Genomic DNA, 17,187 nt, shown 5'->3' on the forward strand with positions numbered 1-17,187 from the left:
TCTTTCTTCTCGTGCTAATTCATCCTTCATTTCTTCATACCTTGCGATTCCAGGATGCAATATAGGCAGCTGTCCTACTAAGTATCTGAGCCTGGCTTGAGTGTTTATATGATGCCCAGTCTCGCTCATGTAACTCCTTCTGCGAATGCCCTTTGCTCGTCCAATAGTTCTGCCTATTCTATTTGTCTTCGATGCATCTCATGTATATGTGCACCTTGATGTGCTTGGATGTTGATTAGCTTCTGGATGGATTCTTGTTGTTATTTGCCTTTGTTCTATCCTGTGGAATTTCACTCCATTGTTGTCCTTGACTCAGTTGCTGCTCCATCATTTCTTTTGCCACTCCCCTTGTTGAGTATCCATCTTGAGAGTGATTCCTCTTGCTGCCCCATCATCTGTAGTTGAAGCTCTTTTTGTGCTCCTTGGCTTTCCAAATATTGTCAGATAGGCCATCAATGACTTCTTTAGTTGGTGCATATCCAAAGTGGCTGGTGTTTGCCCTCTAAGACTTGTCCTTCTACTACTTGAGGGGCTGGCCTCTTCCTTTGCTTCCGTTGAGGCAGGGGGATACGGTAGCATGCATCGTCGAACGGTTATTGGAATGCCCTCTTTTATCCACACGGGGTCCTCATCTTCAAACACCACCCCAGCTTTCTTGCATAGTCGGTAAATAGTGCTGGGGTAACCTAACTTTCCTCTTGAGTCGCTTTTCTCTGCCATCTTTCTAATGCCTGCGGCTATGAGTTCATGAACCTTTGATCTCTCCTCCTTTGATATACAGTTCACCATTGTGGCTCTCTTGAGTTCACCTCCGAGTTGTTCCCTGCTGGAGGATGACTCCTTACAATTTCGAACCACCCTTTTGCTTCCGGAGTGAGGTCTGCTCTCTTGATGAACCTTGGTCTCCTATCCGCATATCTTTCCCAGTCAGCTCCGGGTACACAAATATTTGCACAATCTGGTCATAATTGGGGCTGTTGTCCATCTTGAATGATAACTCTCTTCTTCAAACGTATGGACCGAGCTTTAATGCCCTCATGACACTCATGGGAGAAATCCAATCTTTCCTCTCACAAAGCTTGTATATGACTCATCTGCCTTATCATATCGGACCGCATTTGCATAAATTCTCTTAAAGATTTGTATTCACCTTAATGACCAGATCAGTGAGGAGCTCCCATCTTCTCTTTTCTACTTCTTTGTGATTTCGGGATACTCAGTTTTCCTACTTGAAATCCAGTCATAAATATTTCCTTATCACCATCCACCCATATGCAATGCATGGTGCAAGCTTCTAAATCTCTTTTCATCATACGGGTTGCTCCATAGGTTCTTTCCCTTCCTTCTTTTAGAGCTCGAAGATGCCATGAATGGAGTTAATGTGTGAAGGTGGTAAGGGTGTGGAGACTTTTGGTGTTTAGGGTTAGTGTAATGAAGGGAGTGAGTGGGAATGTTTTTAATGGTAGGAAGTGCTTGGTTCGAAAGGGAGGTGTGAAGAGTGGGCGTGGAGTGTGAAGGGGGATACGGAGCAGGATCACTTATATAGGAGGTGTGAGTGAATGGAGGGTGTGGATGATGATGGTGTTGATGGACGGTTGGGGTTGCATGGAGAAAGGACAAGGATCATAACTTTATGATGGGATTGTCGGTCTTCAAGGGTCTCCTTTTTCAATGTTGCATGGCAACATTTTCCAATGCATCCCCCTTGGGCGCGTGTATTGTATCCTCCTTTTGTGGTGTCCGAACCTTATTCATTTAATTGTCCAATCAATCCCCTTCAATGCTCCTTTCCTTTTCCTATAAAAATAAAATAAGAAAAATTAATATCATAAAAATTTAAACTTTACGGCTAGAATAACAAAAGAAAAGAAGTAGTTTGTTTATTCATGAACACCAACTAACTAACTAACTGTGTATCCTTATATGCACATTGGTGGCACCTTGGGTGACACCAAACTTAGTTTGTAGCACTGTGATGAAAAAGTTTTGTTCAAGCTCCAAGACTAGCATGCTCTAAGTTGCATTCATGCTTTCTTGGCATGCTTTGAACACCAAACTTGTTCTTCACTATATACTGCATAATAAGGATTTCACCAGGTGTTTGTCAAGTTTGGGTTAAAATTCATAAAATTGACTTATTAACTATTTTCTAAAAGCATATAAAACATGGGTTGCCTCCCATGAAGCGCTTCTTTAGCGTCACTAGCTTGACGTTTCGCCTTCATCAGGGAGGTCGATAATGCTTCAAGTCTTCTCCTCTGGCAGTAGACCTATATCCAGTAGTTGTATCAATGATCTCTACTTGTTCCAAGGAGAGAACTCTGTTGATAGCGAAGACCTTAGGTAGCTGAGATGGTACAGTGGGGAGATTAGGGGGGATATCTGGGAAGTAAGCTGAGATCACTTTATCCCCTGGAGAGAAGTCCTCTGTAGGGATCTTTTTGTTCCACCATCTCCTTGGTACCTTCTTCTTTGTTTCTTTTGATGTTGCCTTGCTCTTTGTGCCTCTTCTTCTAAAGGAATTTTGATGTTGTCTTCACATGCCTCTGGTGGTTTAGGTTCCTCCAGCTTTTCCTTGAGCTGTGACAACTGCTTGTTTCCTTGTCCATCATCCAAGGGAATCTCCGGATGAGCTTGTTGTTCTTCAGTACTTATCTCTTCCTTCAGGATCTCACTGTGATCCTTCCTTGGTTCCTTGTTCTCTTGATCTATTTCTTGTGAGTGTTTGAAAACAGTGAAGGCGAGCTGTTCATCATGGATCCTCAAGATTAGCTCCCCTCGCTCCACATCTATGAGTGCTCTGGCTGTAGCTAGGAATGGTCTTCCCAATATGATTGGGTGAGTGTGACTCTCTTCCATGTCTAATATGACAAAGTCTGTTGGGAGGAAGTATTTCCCAACCTTTACCAACACATTTTCTACTACTCCTATTGCTTGTTTTTGAGTTTTGTCAGCCAGCCTGATGACTACATCTGTGGGCATTATCTCATTGATCTGCAGCCTCTTCACAAGGGATAAGGGCATTAAGTTGATGCTTGCTCCCAAATCGCAGAGTGCTCTATCAAACATTGTTTCTCCTATGGCACAGGGTATGTGAAAACTCCCTGGGTCCTTTCTTTTTGTAGGCAACTCTGGTTGAATGAGGGCGCTGCACTCCTTGTTCATCACTATAGTTTGGCCTCCCTTGAGTGAGCTTTTCCTGGGAAGCAGTGCCTTCATATACTTGATGTATGCAGGCATTTGTTGGATGGTCTTGATGAACGGTATGTTTACATGCAAAGATGCGAACAAGTCAAGAAATCTTGAGTATATTCTTTTTTCCACAGCACCATTGAGTAGTTGGGGAAAGGGTGCATAGAGTCTCAGCAGCTCCTGTTGTGAGATTTTTTGTTCTTGGTGATCTTTTTCCTTCTCCTCTACTGAGGTATCTCCAGGTTGTTCTGACGGCTTGCTTGGCTTGACCTCAGTCTCCTTATCACTTATAGTGACCATCTTGCAATCTTCCCATCTTACTTTCTTTGTTTCACCTCTCGGATTTTTCTCTGTGTCACTTGGGAAGCTATCCGTAGGTTTGGGAATCTTTTCAGATAAGTATCCCACTTGAAATTCCAGCCTCTTGATGGTGTCTCCCTGGTTCTTGATGCTAGCTTGCACCTCCTCTTTGAATACCTTGTTGTCTTGAATCTCTTTGCCTACGCCTTCAAGTAGATTCTCAATCCTTGAGAGTCTGTCATCAAATGATGGTGGGTTGGGATTGGAGGTGGAAGGATGAGGAGTGTTATTTTGGTTTTGATATGGATGTGGAGAGGTGTTGTTATGGTGGTGTTGATATGTTCTCTGTGTGAGCTGTTGGTGAGCTGCATTGTTGTTGGGGTTGTGACGTCTCTGATCTTGGCTTTGATCTTGTTGATTCCCCCACCCAAAGTTTGGGTGATTCCTCCAACCAGGGTTGTAGGTCTTGGAGTATGGGTCATATGCTTGCCTAGGTGAATTTCCAATGTAGTTGGCCTGCTCCTGCTCACTTTTTTCATCTACATTCACCCCTTCTTGGGTTGCTGATGAGGTGGTAATTGCTGCTACTTGGTTCCTCTTCATCTTCTTGGTGAGGTCAGCCAGCTGCTTGGTGATGAGCTTGTTTTGAGCCAGCAGTGCATCAACATTGTTTAGCTCCATTACTCCTCTAGTGTTCTCTCTTTCGGATGCATAGAAGTAGTCATTTTCTGCTACAGTCTCAATGACATCTATGGCTTCTTCAATGGTCTTCTTCTTGTTCAAAGATCCTCCAGATGAATGGTCTACTGCCTTCTTTGATTCATATGACAGTCCTTCATAGAAAATGTGCAGCTGCACCCATTCGTTGAACATATCTGGTGGACACCTCCTTGTCAGATCCTTGAACCTCTCCCTTGCTTCATACAGAGTCTCACCATCTTGTTGCCTGAAAGTTTGGACCTCCGCTCTCAGCCTGTTGATTCTTTGAGGAGGATAGAATCTTGCTAAGAATTTGTTCACCACATCTTTCCAAGTTGTCAAACTCTCCTTCGAAAAAGACTCTAGCCACTTGGCTGCCTTATCCTTGAGTGAGAATGGAAATAAGAGCAATCTATAGGCGTCAGGATGAACACCATTAGACTTCACCGTGTCACATATCCTCAGGAAAGTGGTTAGATGTTGATTGGGGATTTCTTGGATGCCTCCTCCGAACGAACAGTTGTTCTGAACAAGGGTAATGAGCTGTGGTTTTATTTCAAAATTGTTGGCATGGATGGTTGGCTTTGGAATGCTACTTCCACAGCTTCCTGTGTTTGGGTTGATGTAAGAACCCAAAACTCTTCTCTCCTCCCTAGCATGATTTGCTCGACCTTCTCTGCCATGGTTGTGAGCCTCTTCTTTATGATGGTTTTCCATGTTTTCTTCCATGTTTGGTTCAAAGTATTCCTCCTCTTCCTCGGCACCAACTACTCGTTTTTCTCTTGCTTCCCTCCTTAATCTAAGGAAGGTCCTCTCAGGTTCAAAATCAAAGGAAGTTGAAGCCCCGCTTCTCCTCCTTGTCATATAACCAACAAAGCTCAAGCAAGGAAAAAAAGATGCAGAAAGTATTTTTGTTAGAATTACTGTTAGTGTGAGTGATGCAATATATCAAACAGTTAGTGGGTGAGTGAAACAGAGTGTAAACAACTGGAAATAAACGAAAAAATAGGGGGAAGGGAAGAAATTAACTAAACTGAAAGTAAATTGCTCAAACAGAAAATTAAATCAAACAAAATAACAATGCTCAATCTAGTTATCCTCCAACTTAATCATTGTTGATACATAATCAATCCCCGGCAATGGCGCCATAAACTTGATACGCGGAAAACTTGTCTCGTAACAAATTTCCTTTGCCAAGTGTACCGAATTCGTCGTCAAGTAAAAACTCACAATAGAGTGAGGTCGAATCCCACAGAGATTGATTGATCAAGCAACTTTAATTAGAGGAATGTTCTAGTTGAGCAAACCAGAATTTGAGTTGAGAATTGCAGAAAATTAAATGGCGGGAAAGTAAATAGCGGAAACAGTAAATGCTAGAAATAAAGAGCTGAATGTAAATGGCGGAAAGTAAATTGCAGAATCTTAAATGGGAATGGGGTAATTGCTCATAAAAGTAAATGGCAGAAATTAAAGAGAATGGGTAAGATCAGAAATGGGGAGTTCATTGGGCTCAGGAGATGTTGCATTCTCCGGATCAAGTTCATTTTCATCTCTTCCTCAATCAATGCATTCATTGATCTCCTTGGCAATCTTAAGTGATCGAATTACAATTCCTTGTAATTCAATCTCTCAAATCTTGATCAATAGCCAATTCCTTGGTCAATTGCTCATGAGAAGAGATGAAGTATGGTCACTGATTATACCACATGCATTTCCCAAATCAAGTGTTGGAAGGATTATAGTCACATATCCATCCAAACCCAATTTGGTCCAGCATGAGAAAGCATTTCTAGCATGATCCGTTCATTCCTCTTTCAAGGTTCAGAAGAGATCCAAGTATGAATAGCTTCTTTTCCAAGATAACTACCCAATTGATGAAGATCGAAAGCTTTCTAGTAAAATCAAGAGAAAAGATAGAAGAAGGAGAATGAAAACTAAAATTGATCCATCAAATGACAACAGAGCTCCCTAACCTAATGAAAGGGGTTTAGTTGTTCATAGCTCTGGAAAATGAAAACAAAGATGGAGAATACATCATGAAAGTAAAACTAGAAGTGCAGAGAAAGTAAAATACAGAGAGTAGTTCTATGCCACAAGGCTCCCTAAAATTTCCAGCCCTCTCTCTAATTCAAAGCTACCCCTGTATATACTACTCTTCTGATCTTCTAGTTGGCTCTTCAAGTCTTAGGTATGGGCCTTTGGATCCTGAGTTTGAAGCAGTTATCTTCTTCATTGGGCTTAGCTTTGCTTGCAGAGAGAAAGTGTGAAGTAGGCAGGGACTTTTAGCTCAGGACGTTAGTGGTGTTAACGTTAAGTGAAAGTGTGGGTTCGAGAACGTTAGTAACAATTACCTTTTTCACTAACGTTGCTCACCCAAGTATGAGTCACGTTAACCTCAATGTTAGTGGCACAAACATTACCACTAACGTTGCCTCTTAATCCTTCGCACACGTTATTGGGACTTACCTTTTCCAATAACGTTGATAAGCCTCTCCCTTCCCTACATTAGAGTCCACGTTAACTTAGTTAACGTGGCTCTTAACGTAAACTTGCCAATCCTTCGAGAACGTTAGTGACACTTACCTTTGTCACTAACGTTCCAATGTGCCCCTCTTTCTCACGTTAGAGTCCACGTTAACTAAGTTAACGTGGCTTCTAACGTAGTCATGCTAGCCATCTCCAACGTTAGTGACAAAGGTGAGTGTCACTAACGTTGGCTCATCATCTCTTCATCCACGTTAGCTTCGACGTTAACTAAGTTAACGTGGGAGTTAATGTTGCTCATGGTGGCTCTTGGTGGTTCACCCCAACATTAGTGACAAAGGTAAGTGTCACTAACGTTGGCGACCCATTGCTCTCTCCACGTTAGCCTCCTCGTTAACTAAGTTAACGTGGGAGTTAATGTGGCTTATGGAAGCTTGGCCAATGTTAGTGACAAAGGTGAATGTCACTAACGTTGGCTTCCCTTTTTGCTTCTTAACATTAGAAGCCACGTTAACTAAGTTAACGTGGCAACTAATGTGGCCAATTATGATCTTGGTCCAACGTTAGTGACAAAGGGGAGTGTCACTAACGTTGGCCTTATTGTCTTCTTCCACGTTAGAGTTCACGTTAACTAAGTTAATGTGACTCTTAACGTGGGCTATGATGGCTTCGAGGGTGTTATTGGCGATTACTTTTCTCATTAACTTTGCAAGTTAGCTCCCATTCCACGTTAGAGGTCACGTTAGTTAGATTAATGTGGCTGCTAACGTGGTTCTTCCTTGCTTCTTTTGTCCTGAAATCAAGCAATAAAGTGCATCAAAGTTCTAATCCAAGTCATGGGAAATGCAACATCCAATTTATCATTAAATTCATGCAAAATCCTCATGAAATCATGTAAAGTGCATAATGTATGCTTCAATTAAGATGTAAGTGAATATCTACCCAAAACTAGCTTATTTTCTAGGAAAATGCATGAAACTATCCTAAAAACAGTAAAGAAAAGATCAGTGAAACTGGCCTAAATGCCCTGGCATCATCAGGTCGATCTCTTCTAAGTTATTTCGTAATCCTCTTTCTTGGACCTTTGTCAGGTCTCTTTCAGGAATTACTTTTATAACTTGTTTGTTGTAGGAGACCGACTTCGTCAGGTCGATCTCTTCTAAGTTATTTCGTAATCCTCTTTCTTGGACCTTTGTCAGGTCTCTTTCAGGGATTACTTTTATAACTTATTTTTTGTAGGAGACCGGCTTCGTTAGGTCGATCTCTTCTAAGTTATAGCAATTGCTCTTTTATAGGGTTGGACAGACCTCTTTCCAGGAATTTGCTGATAACTTGGGTTGACTTGGTCTGACTTTTCAACGTTGGCCAGTCTTTTAAGTTATTATTTAGCAATCCGTAAGACCTCGTCAGGTTCTTTTTTCGAATCACTTTCGATAACTTCTTGCATTATTCTGTGTTCATCTTTGCCAATTTGTAGAAGGTGATTTCTATCTTTGTTTGGTCAACCTTTAGATGAATCGCGTTTTCATATTTATTGGTCTTCCCTCGTGATCGTGCAGTGAATCTGTTTTTCACTTTCTGCCGATCTGTTGCATTATAATCGGACGATGAATGCTTCAGATTAATGCATCTTGAGAATTTGTAGAATATCTAAAAATATATTTTATTCAAAAGCAAGTGAAAATATATACTTGCTTCTGAGCTTTTCTTCTCCTATGTTGTAACTTGTCTTTTATGGTTGATTCTGTATTTTCAGAGATGTCGAAAAATAATGATTCCATGAAGGCCTACAAGAAGGCGAAAAAGGCAACTGCTGCTCTAAACATCTCGGCCAAGGCGGCCGGAGAGGGATCTTCTCAGGTTCCAGTGAAGCCTCCTGTGCCGAGTTCTCCCGGACCGAGGAAAGCAATTCCTTTCCTCGGGTTCGTCTGGTCGATCCTCCACAATCTTCTGCTGCAGCTTCTGGTGCCCCTCCTAGTAAGAAGCAAAAAACGATTGAGCCTTTCAACCTTGATGCTCCTAACTTTGATGCGGTCGAGTTTGTAGGTCAACAAATCGGCCCTTATGGTGTCCTCCCTATGGATGACGTGTCGCTTCTTCATCATTTTGATTATATAACTCGGAGTAGTATCAAGATTGCACACATGGGAGCGGCCTTATATCGAACTGCTCAAAGTCTTCCTCTCCATGCTACTAAAGCTTTTATGGAGGAGGTCAATCAGGAGTTTGATCGGATAAAAGGCTTGAAGGAGGAGCTTGAAGTGAAGTGGCCAAGTTGGAAAAAGATTTGGAGAATGAGAAGGCGAGTTCCATCTCTCTGGCGGCTTCTGTGAGGCTGGCCGAGGACACGGCTATGAGACATAAGGATAGTTATATGACATCTTACCGAGAGGTGTTGCGCCTGAGGGAGGAGTTGGAGAATGCCCGAGCTGATTACTCTGAGCTCCAAGGTAATCTTGTTGGTAGTGTAGCTGCTGCCTATGAGAACCTGAAGGAACAAGTTCGGGTTATTGCTCCCGAGGCCGACCTGACCCTCTTCAGCCTAGATAACGTTGTCAGGGATGGCAAGATTGTCCCTGATGACGAGGATGATGATGATGTTGAACCTCCCCCTGTGTCCTCTGCCAAGGTGTCAACTCCTGCTGTTCCTACCGAGGTCGGCCCTCCCGCTTCTGATCCTGACTGCCAGATCTTAAACCAGGATGACGGTACTGTGGATGTTGTTCCTCTCCAGACTCACCCTCCGTCTCCTCAGACTGATGCTGCTAAAAAGTCTTCTGACCCTTAGCCCATTTATTCTGGATATTTATGTAGTTGGCCCGGCTTGTGGGCTTTTTAAACTCTTTATGTTTTGTTAACTGCTGATACTTTCTCGTTGCTTGCCTAGCAACTTTTTGTTTTGACAAACAAAAGTAACTTTCTAGCTTTTGAGGTAGATTTTGGTGGCCTCTGAAGCTTTATAACTTTGTAGATTATATCATGCTTTCGCGCTTAACTTGGTATCTTTTTTGTTTTCTGAGGATGTTGGAACCCTGCCGCTCGTCCTCTTCGGGTTTGCTTTATTGTTTGTAGCTTGGATCCTTTGAGGTTATGGTTATGTGGGTCCAACTTGTTTTTCGGTTTTCTCGCTCTTGCTTGTATTTCTGATGATCTATAACCGATTACTTCAAGTTAGTTCTCCAAGTTATTTTGGTAGTCCTTTGTCCGGTCTCTCTTAGGGGTTACCTTTGTAACTTGCTTTGTAGTAGGCCGACTTCTTTATGTCGTCCTTTTCTAAGTTATTTTTGTAATCCTCTTTCTTGGATCTTTGTCAGATCTCTTTCAGGGATTACTTTTATAACTTTTTAGTAGTAGGAGTCCGACTTCGTTATGTCGGTCTCTTCTAAGTTATTTTTGTAATCCTCTTTCTTGGATCTTTGTCAGATCTCTTTCAGGGATTACTTTTATAACTTTTTAGTAGTTGGAGTCCGACTTCGTTATGTCGGTCTCTTCTAAGTTATTTTGGTAATCCTCTTTCTTGGATCTTTGTCAGATCTCTTTCAGGGATTACTTTTATAACTTTTTAGTAGTAGGAGTTCGACTTCGTTATGTCGGTCTCTTCTAAAGTTATTTTTGTAATCCTTTTTCTTGGATCTTTGTTAGGTTTCTTTCAGGGATTACTTTTTTAACTTGTTTTTTGTAGGAGACCGACTTCGTCAGGTCGATCTCTTCTAAGTTATTTCGTAATCCTCTTTCTTGGACCTTTGTCAGGTCTCTTTCAGGGATTACTTTTATAACTTATTCTTTGTAGGAGACCGGCTTCGTCAGGTCGATCTCTTCTAAGTTATAGCAATTCCTCTTTTATAGGGTTGGCCAGACCTCTTTCCAGGGATTTGCTGATAACTTGGGTTGACTTGGTCCGACTTCTCAACGTTGGCCAGTCTTTTAAGTTATTATTTAGCAATCCGTAAGACCTCGTCAGGTTCTTTTTTCGGATCACTTTCGATAACTTCTTGCATTATTCTGTGTTCATCTTTGCCGATTTGTAGAAGGTGATTTCTATCTTTGTTTGGTCGACCTTTAGATGAATCACGTTTTCATCTTTATTGGTCTTCCCTCGTGATCGTGCAGTGAATCTATTTTTCACTTTCTGCCGATCTGTTGCATTATAATCGGACGATGAATGCTTCAGATTAATGCATCTTGAGAATTTGTAGAATATCTAAAAATATATTTTATTCAAAAGCACGTGAAAATATATACATGCGGGAGTTTTTCATCCCTTTAAGTCGGATAATTTCTGGATCTCCACTTGGTGCCTCATTAAAAAACCTTTTCAGGAAAAAGAGTGCATCCGAGATCTGTTACCTTCTCTAGCTATAGTACCTTCTTAGGTTGCAGGCGTGCCATGATCTGGGAAGCTCTCGTCCATCGAGTTCGGAGAGTCTGTAATAGCCTTTTCCAAGTACTTCTATGACTCGGTAGGGTCCTTTCCAGTTTGCTGCCAGCTTTCCTTCTCTGGGTCGAGTTGTCCCAATATCATTTTGGATTAGGATGAGATCATTCTCAGCGAAGCCTCTTGGCACTACCCTTTGATTATATCTTGAAGCCATTCGTCGCTTTAGCGCTTCTTCCCTGATCCGGGCACTTTCTTGGATTTCCGAAAGTAGGTCGAGCTCTTCTCTTTGAAGTTGAGAGTTGGCTTCTTCATTGTAGTAGACTACTCTAGGCGACCCTTCCTCGATCTCTACTGGGATCATTGCCTCCACTCCATATGCTAGTCGAAATGGTGACTCGTTTGTGGTGGAATGTGGCGTTGTTTGATATGCCCATAGGACTTGTGGAAGTTCTTCTGCCCAAGCTCCCTTTGCATTTTGCAGTCTCCATTATAACCCAGCCAATATGACTTTGTTGGTAGCTTCGGCCTGTCCATTGGCTTGAGGATGTTCGACAGAGGTGAACTGGTGTTTTATGTTCAAATCGGCTACTAACTTTTTGAAGCCTGCATCTGTGAATTGGGTGCCATTGTCTGTGGTGATGGAATATGGAACCCCAAACCTTGTGACAATGTTCCTATATAGGAATTGTTCCGAGGGTTACCTGAAACTGGAGGTCTATCTCGGATGAGATCTTCTGTATTGGTCAGAAATGGTGTGTCCGGCTGGCTGTTGGCGGCCGGTGTTGTTGTGTCCGACTTGTTGGACTTGCTGCACTGCTGATCCTTGGTCACCGGAGGGTGGGGGTACCTGCAAAAGACTCCGATGATTAAGTTAGCACGGGTATTAAACAGGTTTATTGTAGAATCAGAGTATGAGTTATACCTGGGTGCTCCAGTGTATTTATAGTAGTGAGATGTGACCTTCTTTGGATAAGATAAGTTAGTTATCTTATCTTATCTTATCTTTTGTTGAGGTCAGCTTATCTTTCGTGGAACCGCCCTTGTCTCTATCGGCTTAGGCTGTCTTTGGATCTGGGTCGTATTCCTTGAGTTGGGCCCTTCTTTGGGCTTTTCCTGTCCCTTTGGCCGACTTCTTCGTAAAGAAGTCGGTCCGCTTGACCTAAAGAGGTCGGTCGCTTTGCTACTGAACATCCCGGCTCGGTCATCTCGACCCAGGGTATGAACAGTGCCCCTGCTTGAGCTCGGTCTTCTTTTTGAGGTCGAGTTATTGACTTCGGTCCTTCTCTAGTGAAGCCGTACTCAAGCATTTTGTTGATTCCTTTGTAGAAGCTTTTGAGTGTAGAACATTTTTCCTCTAAAAGCGTGTGCTTTTATGTCGGTGCTTTGGGAACGTGCGAGGGTTTAATGTTTTCATTAATTTAAACATTAATTACCCCATTTCCCTTTGTCTCTTTATTTTGATTTTTGAAAACCCAGAAACGGTTTCTCTCCTTCGCCCTTTTAGTAACTTCTTTTCTCCGCTCTCTTTGCTCTCTGTTTTTCGTTTGCACTTCTGCTTTTCTTGTGTTGCGGCATTTGTTTGGCGATTTTCTGGGCAGCTTTTATTTCTGCGCCTCCATTTTTCTTCCTCGAAGCTTCTTTCATCTCCAGGTTAGTTCCGATTCGTGCTTTCTCTTTGTTTTTGTGATGAGGTTTTGATTTTGATTTTCTTTTAGAGAAAGTTTGGATCTTTCTGTTTCCATCGTGCCTTATTGTTGTTGAAATGTGCGTTCTGGGAATTTCTCCATCTTCTGCATGATCCTTTTTGTTTTTGCTTGATGCTTTTAAAGCTTTGCATGTTCCTTGTTGTTTCTGTTCTGATACCGCTATCCGCATCTATTCCTTGCTTTATTTGAAGGTTGCTTTTGTCTAATTCTGAAAAAGGTTGTATCTTTAATGGTCTCTGTTTGGCGTGCTTGATGATTGGAGATGGTTTTTGCTGGTTTAGACTGTAAGGCAATGTTTTTGAAGACTTTTAGGTTTTACTCTGATGGAAAATGCTTGTTGTTTTGAAGCCTTCTTTTCTTGTTTTGAGAGATGCTGGGGTGCGAGAAGTAGATTTTCACTAGAAACCTTGCTTTATTATTGCCTCCAAAGGATGCCCCAGGACTTTGGTTTGAGTCTTGGGGTTTTCCTTTTCTGTGTGTTCGCCTGTATCGTATTGAGTTGTTTTCTCCCTTGTCCAAGATGTTTTTAGTAATCCCATCTTCTTTTCTTACTTGTAGGATTAGTTGGCCTCATGTCTTCTCGCAATAACATTGTAAAGATGTCTTCCAGAGTTCCCGAGGGGATGTCCGATTGGCTGGACTCCCTTGTCCTGTTGGGTGTTTCTGTTGTGGATGCTGAATTTTGCACAGAGCGAAGGAAGCGCCATAGGATTTGTGGTAACAGTGTCCGTGAGGGGGATTATGAGCTTGTTGCCCCTGATTCTGATGAGAGAGTTTGTTTTCCAACTTCCATCGGGGGAAGCGTCTCTTCTTCTATGCTTATGAATACTTCTTCAGCCAATTAAACGTTACTTTTCCTTTTACTGCTTTTGAAACTGACCTGTTGTGGTCATGTAACATTGCTCCGTCCCAGCTTCATCCGAATTCCTGGGGTTTTATCAAAATATTTCAACTGCTTTGCCAAGAGTTAGGCATAACACCTTCTGAAACTCTTTTCCTTTATCTTTTTGTCTAAGCCAAGCCCGGAGGTTCCTCCAAAAAGAAAGCTTCCTGGGTTTCTTTCAGATCGGCCCAGGGGCATAAAGTTTTTGCCATGTATGATGAGTTGTTTAAAGATTTTAAGAACTATTTCTTCCGAGTTCGTGCTGTTGAGGGGGTCCGCTTCTTTTTTCTTGATGAAAATGACGAGCCTGCTTTTCCTCTAGAGTGGCAAAAGAATGTGAGAGTGCCACGTTAGACATGCGAGATGCTTAATGAGGTTGAGCGGGCCTTTGTAGTTGTTCTTGAAGATTTGTGGGGGAAACCTCCCCATTTGGATATGAAGAGATTCTTGAGTGATCTATCTTTGGTTTGAACTGCTTTGGGTACTGTCTGACTTATTTTTATACTTGCTTCTGAGCTTTTCTTCTCCTATGTTGTAACTTGTCTTTTATGGTTGATTCTGTATTTTTAGAGATGTCGAAAAATAATGATTCCATGAAGGCCTACAAGAAGGTGAAGAAGGCAACTACTGCTCTAAACATCTCGGCCAAGGCGGCCGGAGAGGGATCTTCTCAGGTTCCAGTGAAGCCTCCTGTGCCGAGTTTTCCCGGACCGAGGAAAGCAATTCCTATTCCTCGGGTTCGTCTGGTCGATCCTCCACAATCTTCTGCTGCAGCTTCTGGTGCCCCTCCTAGTAAGAAGCAAAAAACGATTGAGCCTTTCAACCTTGATGCTCCTAACTTTGATGCGGTCGAGTTTGTAGATCAACAAATCGTTCCTTATGGTGTCCTCCCTATGGATGACGTGTCCCTTCTTCATCATTTTGATTATATAACTCGGAGTAGTATTAAGATGGCACACATGGGAGCGGCCCTATATCGAACTGCTCAAAGTCTTCCTCTCCATGCTACTAAAGCTTTTATGGAGGAGGCCAAATAGGAGTTTGATCGAATGAAAGGCTTGAAGGAGGAGCTTGAAGTGAAGTGGCCAAGTTGAAAAAAGATTTGGAGAATGAGAAGGCGAGTTCCATCTCTCTGGCGGCTTCTGTGAGGCTGGCCGAGGACACGGCTATGAGACATAAGGATAGTTATGTGACATCTTACCGGGAGGTGTTGTGCCTGAGGGAGGAGTTGGAGAATGCCCGAGCTGATTACTCCGAGCTCCAAGGTCATCTTGTTGGTAGTGTAGCTGCTGCCAATGAGAACCTAAAGGAACAAGTTCGGGTTATTGCTCCCGAGGCCGACCTGACCCTCTTTAGCCTAGATAATGTTGTCAGGGATGGCAAGATTGTCCCTGATGACGAGGATGATGATGATGTTGAACCTCCCCCTGTGTCCTCTGCCAAGGTGTCAACTCCTGCTGTTCCTGCCGAGGTCGGCCCTCCCGCTTCTGATCCTGACTGCCAGATCTTAAACTGGGATGATGGTACTGTGGATGCTGTTTCTCTCCAGACTCGCCCTCCGTCTCCTCGGACTGATGCTGCTAAAAAGTCTTCTGACCCTTAGCCCATTTATTCTGGATATTTATGTAGTTGGCCCGGCTTGTGGGCTTTTTAAACTCTTTATGTTTTGTTAACTGCTGATACTTTCTCGTTGCTTGCCTAGCAACTTTTTGTTTTGACAAACAAAAGTAACTTTCTAGCTTTTGAGGTAGATTTTAGTGGCCTCTGAAGCTTTATAACTTTGTAAATTATATCATGCTTTCGCGCTTAACTTGGTATCTTTTTTGTTTTCTGAGGATGTTGGAACCCTGCCGCTCGTCCTCTTCGGGTTTGCTTTATTGTTTGTAGCTTGGATCCTTTGAGGTTATGGTTATGTGGGTCCAACTTGTTTTTTGGTTTTCTCGCTCTTGCTTGTATTTCTGATGATCTATAACCGATTTCTTCAGGTTGGTTCTCCAAGTTATTTTGGTAGTCCTTTGTCCGGTCTCTATCAGGGGTTACCTTTGTAACTTGCTTTGTAGTAGGCCGACTTCTTTACGTCGTCCTTTTCTAAGTTATTTTTGTAATCCTCTTTCTTGGATCTTTGTCAGATCTCTTTCAGGGATTACTTTTATAACTTTTTAGTAGTAGGAGTCCGACTTCGTTATGTCGGTCTCTTCTAAGTTATTTTTGTAATCCTCTTTCTTGGATCTTTGTCAGATCTCTTTCAGGGATTACTTTTATAACTTTTTAGTAGTAGGAGTCCGACTTCGTTATGTCGGTCTCTTCTAAGTTATTTTGTAATCCTCTTTCTTGGATCTTTGTCAGATCTCTTTCAGGGATTACTTTTATAACTTTTTAGTAGTAGGAGTCCGACTTCGTTATGTCGGTCTCTTCTAAGTTATTTTTGTAATCCTCTTTCTTGGATCTTTGTCAGATCTCTTTCAGGGATTACTTTTATAACTTTTTAGTAGTAGGAGTCCGACTTCGTTATGTCGGTCTCTTCTAAGTTATTTTTGTAATCCTCTTTCTTGGATCTTTGTCAGATCTCTTTCAGGGATTACTTTTATAACTTTTTAGTAGTAGGAGTCCGACTTCGTTATGTTGGTCTCTTCTAAGTTATTTTTGTAATCCTCTTTCTTGGATCTTTGTCAGATCTCTTTCAGGGATTACTTTTATAACTTTTTAGTAGTAGGAGTTCGACTTCGTTATGTTGGTCTCTTCTAAGTTATTTTTGTAATCCTCTTTCTTGGATCTTTGTCAGATCTCTTTCAGGGATTACTTTTATGACTTTTTAGTAGTAGGAGTCCGACTTCGTTATGTCGGTCTCTTCTAAGTAATTTTGTAGTCCTCTTTTTTGGACCTTTGTCAGGTCTCTTTCATGGACTACTTGTACAACTTTTTCATTTTGGGCTAACTTTGTCATGTCGGGCCCATCTAAGTTAAAGTAATCCTCTTTAATAGGGTTGGCCAGACCTCTTTCCAGGGTTTACTTATAACTTGGGTTGACTTGGTCCGACTTCTTAACGTCGGCCAGTCTTTAAGTTATTATTTTAGCAGTCCGTAAGACCTCGTCGGGTTCTTTTTTAGATCACTTTCGATAACTTCTTACATTATTCTGTGTTCATCTTTGCCGATTTGTAGAAGTTGGTTGCTATCTTTAGATCGTCTTTTGGGTAAATCGCGTTTTCACCTTTATCGGATGATTGTCTTTATCGTGATCATGTAGTGAAATTGTTATTCACTTTCTGCCGATCTGTTGCTTTATAATCGGACGATGAATGCTTCAGATTAATGTGTCTTGAATACTTGTAGAATATCTAAAATATATATTTTATTCAAAGGAAAATGCAAATATATACATGTGGGAATTTTTCATCCCTTTATGTCGAATAGTGTTTAAGTCTCAACTTGGTGCCTCATTAGAAAACTTTTTCAGGAAAAAGAGTGCATCCCATAGTGAGATCTTTTACTTTTCTAGCTGTAGTACCTTTTTAGGTTGCAGGCGTGCCATGATCTGGGAAGCT

This window comes from Arachis hypogaea, chromosome 16 (assembly GCF_003086295.3).
Source record: "Arachis hypogaea cultivar Tifrunner chromosome 16, arahy.Tifrunner.gnm2.J5K5, whole genome shotgun sequence".
In the NCBI taxonomy this organism is placed as follows: Eukaryota; Viridiplantae; Streptophyta; class Magnoliopsida; order Fabales; family Fabaceae; genus Arachis; species Arachis hypogaea.